We start from the raw sequence: 6,278 nt of genomic DNA, 5'->3' as shown, positions 1-6,278 counted from the left end.
CCTCCAAATCAAAGGGACAGCAATGGGCAAGAAATTCGCACCAGCCTATGCGGACATTTACATGGCTGACTGGGAAGAAACAGTCTTCGAGAAATGCACACACAAACCCACACACTACTTTAGATATTTAGATGACATCTGGGGCACATGGACACACGGCACAGACACATTTTTAGACTTCATGAACATCTTAAACACGCACCACACATCGATCAAAGTTAAACACACCACACATAACTCCTCAATTAATTTCTTAGACACCACCACATACAAAGGCCCTGATTTTAACCGCACTAACACATTAGACACAAAGGTTTATTTCAAAGATACTGACACACATTCATTACTACACAAAAACAGCTTCCACCCAAAACACACATTCAGAGGACTTGTTAAATCCCAACTCTTAAGATTCCACAGAATCTGCAGCCAGTCCACGGAATTTGAAAAGGCCACTCAGACTCTATATGGGTCGTTGAGGAAAAGAGGCTACGCCCGGAGCTTCCTGAGGAAAATCCGAAAGTCGTTTCTGGAAACAAAGGAGAAGAACCTCAAAACTCCCATCCCCCTGATAACAACTTACTCGAGCCTAAGTATCCACATTAACAACAGAATCAAAAGGAACTTTGAAGACACTCAAAGGAACAATTCTGTGATGCAGGAATTTAGGATCATATCAGCATATAGGAAAAACAAAAACTTACAGGACATCTTAGTCAAAAGTAAACTAAAACCAAAACCGGGACAACCACACAAAAACAAACCGCAGTTCTTTAAAGAGAAAAAATCTGTAAAGAACAGGGGAACCAAACAGGTATTTCCCATCCTCCAGAAAATCAATCTGGACACAAGAAACTGCGTGTACATCATCACATGCAACAAATGCGGGAGCCAGTACATAGGAGAAACAGGGAATTCCATCCGAATCCGACTGGCACAACACAGATATAACATTAAGAACCAGAAAGAAATGCACACTAAATTAGTCCCACATTTTCTGGAACACGGCCTTCAATCACTAGAAGTGAGCGGACTCGAACACAACATTAATTGGACAGCTGCACAACGGCAGCAGACAGAGAGATACTGGATTCGTCAACTCGACACCAGATATCCCACTGGACTGAACATTAAATAAATTTGACATGCTTTCTCAGCCCGACCTGCCGAGTATCAGAGTGAGGTTTGAATCAGGGAATCCACAGATGGCCTATGCATTCCCTGTCTTTTTTAGAAGCACAAGTCAGTTAAAACTGACAGCTCTAGAAAGCAGGATCCGTTGTCCCGAACCTAACCAGCTCGTGCCTCTGGGGAAGCAGCCCTGCCATTGGCAGACTGTCCAGATCAAACCGATCAATGAGAAAGGAGGGGGCGGAGAAAGCGGGCGGAGCCCAAAATACACAGACACAAATAGAGCAGCAAAACACTGAGCAGCCACACTGCCTGATGAAGATCTAACCAGATCGAAACGTCGCGACCTACACACCGAGAAAAAGGACAAGCTTCCACCTCCAGCAAGAACCAGAAGGACGAACCCTCCCTCCACGGAAGAGAACTCTCTCCACAGAGGACCAACAAGGAGCAAAACTGACTTAGGTTGATACCTTACTCAGTTTACTCAGGAGACCTTCACAAAGGACCTCTCCACACGCTGCAGCAGCCCTCCAGCAGAAACAGCACTCCGGAGGACTCAGCCTACAGCACAAAAACACAAATCTAACACAGGTCGATACCTAACGGTGCCAACCAAAGCCTTGTTAAATTTGTTAGGTAAGTATGAGCCACAAAGGTAGACGCCAGCCCCGGGCTGACAACACACACTACCAGAGAGGCTACACCACAGCACACACACAGCACCACAGGAAAAGACAAATGACACAGTGTCAGAGCTCTTTTCAAATCACGGTGAGAATAATGTTTAATTTGATCCGTATGGTACACCACCTGCGCAATATTACTGTCAGCGTGGACCACAACAAAGAGTCCAGACCGGATCCTCCCAGCCTGCTACGCAAGATGAAGGAACTGATGGATCTCATCAAACCAGCTTGCCCGACAGGGAAAACCTTGCTCCTCCTGGAAGGCAATGCTAGAAACTGGGGCTACAATACTCGAGTAATCCTTGATGGACACTACACTGATGAGATCGACAGACTGTCCGCAGAGCTCTCCCAGGTGCTCACAGGAAACTGGAGAGAACCATGGGAAGTAGCTCAACGCTGGGCCTGGAACAACCTCGGCAAGAGACTGCACAGGAGCTCTCTGGAGCACACCAGGGCCATCATCATCAGCGTAAACAGCCCCAAAACAACACCTTCACAGCCACCGACCACCACTCAGAACCGGTACAGCGTGCTGACGGAGGAAACCGAGAGGGAGACAGAGACCGGCAACAGCTCTCAGAGTGCTAGCACAGGAGAGAATGAAAATCCTGCCCCCTGGACGATCCCTCCAAGGATCGCCCCTGCAGACACGCCGGCACTGTCACAGACAGAATTCCCTCAGATTCCAAAAACCCGACGCACGCCGAACAACAGGAGCCGTGAGAATAAAAAGAGGAGCAACGCAGAACCAGCCGCGACTCCCCCTCCGGCCTTCCAGCCGTCTGAGATTTCCCCGGCAGGCTCACCACTTGCACCTTCTTCCCTGCAGCTCTCTACCCACTCGGTCACTCCAACACCTAGACCGAGATCCCGCCTGCATGCCTCCCCCACCGCCTCTGCATCCTGCGCGCCTGCCTCCCTCATCTCCCCAGCATCTAACTTGGATGCTTCTCTCCTCCCTTCTCACTCTCCATTTTCTGCTTCCCTCCTCTCTACCCACACCTCTCACTCATCTGTGCCTAATCTTAACCTTTCACCCTGCATGCCTGACCTGAACCCTCCTGCCTTATCTATTAACCTTTCCCTCGACCCTAACTCTAACCCTAACCAAATTCCATCTTCTCTCTCTACCCCGGCTCCTGCTGCCTCGTCTCCTAATCCTTCCCCTGACTCTAACCCTAACCCACCTCCATCCTCTCCCTCGCTCCCGTCTCCTGCTGCCTTGTCCCCTAATCTTTCCCCGGACACTAACCCTAACTTGAATCAACTTTCATCCTCTCTCTCCATCCCGTTTCCTGACCTCTCCACTGCACCGGCTTCTCCAGCCTCCTCTCCCTCCTCCCCCACTCCTCCCAGGGCGCACATCTTCCCCGTAGTAACTGTACAACGGACACTAGTCTCTACCGAGACTCCCAAAACAACTCACAGACCAACACGCCACCCAAACACCAGTAGGAAAAACCTGGATTGGTCCCTGAAAACCCGGAAAAGTTGTCTCATCATCGGTGACTCGAATCTGGCTAACATCCCACCACACACGAACGAGGATGTCCAGATTGACAGCTATCCGGGCGCTAAATTCTCCCACGTGGAACCGCTGCTACAAGCACACAGGGACAACACCACGGTGAAGAAAGTAGTGCTCTCTTTCGGGATCAATAACAGGGAAAACAAACCAAAGGAAACAACAATAAAGCAGGTGCAGAAGGCTCGCAGAGCATCCAAACTTGCATTCCCGGACGCAGAAATCTACATCCCGGTGATCAACTACTCGGACACACTACCCCTGGAACAACAGAGGAACCTGGATACACTGAATAAGTACATCATGGAGAATACGAATCACATCCCAAAACTGCGGAAACAGGACTTTAAAACAGCAAGGGACAACGTCCACTGGACCACAGAAACAGCGGAAAAGATGCTGCAACACTGGATGACGCATTTAAACTAGACATCCCCACAAGCCTACAAACTGAGGAGGGGAGCAAGAACATAGTACTCCTGGCCAACAACTTTCAACCGACAGAGCCCCAAATAAAACTACTGGAAAAAGGACTTTCCTTCATCCCCACGCTAGATATCCACAAACAACAGAGGAATAACCTAAGACAGGACATAGGAATATACCACAGGAAACTAAAACTGGCAGCCTTTTTCCAAAACAAGAGAAAAAAGGACAGGATACCCTTCATGCCCACATCCAAATGGGAGCCTAGAGGGGGACAAATTGCCCAGGAAATCACCGACTTGATCACCCTAGACAGGGAAGCACTAGACGTACTGCCAGAACAACATAGAGATCACTGTAACCTAACGCAGGAGGAGGTAACAGCCCTCAGGAACCTAGCCAAAAACAGAAACATAGTCATTAAACCAGCAGACAAGGGAAGCGCTATAGTGATCATGGACAGAGAACAGTACATCTGGGAGGCTGAGAGACAGCTCAACAACCAGGAACACTACAGGAAACTACAGGAACCCACTTACCTAAAAACAGTGGAGGACATAAATAAAATCATAGATACGCTGTTGGACAAAAAATACATAAATACGAAACAGAGCAGCTACCTAAAAGGAAAAGAAGCACCCAGAGCCAGGATATTCTACCTACTACCCAAGATTCACAAAGCACCAGACACATGGCCTAAACCGTATGAGATTCCATCAGGAAGGCCGATTGTCTCTGACTGCAACAGTGAATCCTACAGGACGGCAGAATACATAGATTTCTTTCTAAATCCTCTGTCGAACCGCCATCCTAGCTACATAAAGGACACCTATGATTTTGTAGCCAAAATCAGAGGCATCACCGTCCCACAGTCTGCGTTTTTATTCAGTATAGATGTAGACAGCCTATACACTAACATAGAAACAACAGAGGGACTAAAAGCAGTTAGGAAATGGTTCAACAAATACCCGGACAAAGACAGACCGGATGCAGAAATCCTGGAACTCCTGTTCATCAACCTGACGAAAAACGACTTTGAATTCAACCAGGAATTTTACCTCCAAATCAAAGGGACAGCAATGGGCAAGAAATTCGCACCAGCCTATGCGGACATTTACATGGCTGACTGGGAAGAAACAGTCTTCGAGAAATGCACACACAAACCCACACACTACTTTAGATATTTAGATGACATCTGGGGCACATGGACACACGGCACAGACACATTTTTAGACTTCATGAACATCTTAAACACGCACCACACATCGATCAAAGTTAAACACACCACACATAACTCCTCAATTAATTTCTTAGACACCACCACATACAAAGGCCCTGATTTTAACCGCACTAACACATTAGACACAAAGGTTTATTTCAAAGATACTGACACACATTCATTACTACACAAAAACAGCTTCCACCCAAAACACACATTCAGAGGACTTGTTAAATCCCAACTCTTAAGATTCCACAGAATCTGCAGCCAGTCCACGGAATTTGAAAAGGCCACTCAGACTCTATATGGGTCGTTGAGGAAAAGAGGCTACGCCCGGAGCTTCCTGAGGAAAATCCGAAAGTCGTTTCTGGAAACAAAGGAGAAGAACCTCAAAACTCCCATCCCCCTGATAACAACTTACTCGAGCCTAAGTATCCACATTAACAACAGAATCAAAAGGAACTTTGAAGACACTCAAAGGAACAATTCTGTGATGCAGGAATTTAGGATCATATCAGCATATAGGAAAAACAAAAACTTACAGGACATCTTAGTCAAAAGTAAACTAAAACCAAAACCGGGACAACCACACAAAAACAAACCGCAGTTCTTTAAAGAGAAAAAATCTGTAAAGAACAGGGGAACCAAACAGGTATTTCCCATCCTCCAGAAAATCAATCTGGACACAAGAAACTGCGTGTACATCATCACATGCAACAAATGCGGGAGCCAGTACATAGGAGAAACAGGGAATTCCATCCGAATCCGACTGGCACAACACAGATATAACATTAAGAACCAGAAAGAAATGCACACTAAATTAGTCCCACATTTTCTGGAACACGGCCTTCAATCACTAGAAGTGAGCGGACTCGAACACAACATTAATTGGACAGCTGCACAACGGCAGCAGACAGAGAGATACTGGATTCGTCAACTCGACACCAGATATCCCACTGGACTGAACATTAAATAAATTTGACATGCTTTCTCAGCCCGACCTGCCGAGTATCAGAGTGAGGTTTGAATCAGGGAATCCACAGATGGCCTATGCATTCCCTGTCTTTTTTAGAAGCACAAGTCAGTTAAAACTGACAGCTCTAGAAAGCAGGATCCGTTGTCCCGAACCTAACCAGCTCGTGCCTCTGGGGAAGCAGCCCTGCCATTGGCAGACTGTCCAGATCAAACCGATCAATGAGAAAGGAGGGGGCGGAGAAAGCGGGCGGAGCCCAAAATACACAGACACAAATAGAGCAGCAAAACACTGAGCAGCCACACTGCCTGA

This window comes from Semicossyphus pulcher, unplaced genomic scaffold, assembly GCF_022749685.1.
Source record: "Semicossyphus pulcher isolate SPU_LCO1_2020_fin unplaced genomic scaffold, fSemPul1.0.p SCAF_12, whole genome shotgun sequence".
Classification (NCBI taxonomy): domain Eukaryota; kingdom Metazoa; phylum Chordata; class Actinopteri; order Labriformes; family Labridae; genus Semicossyphus; species Semicossyphus pulcher.
This window is presented reverse-complemented; position numbering follows the sequence as displayed.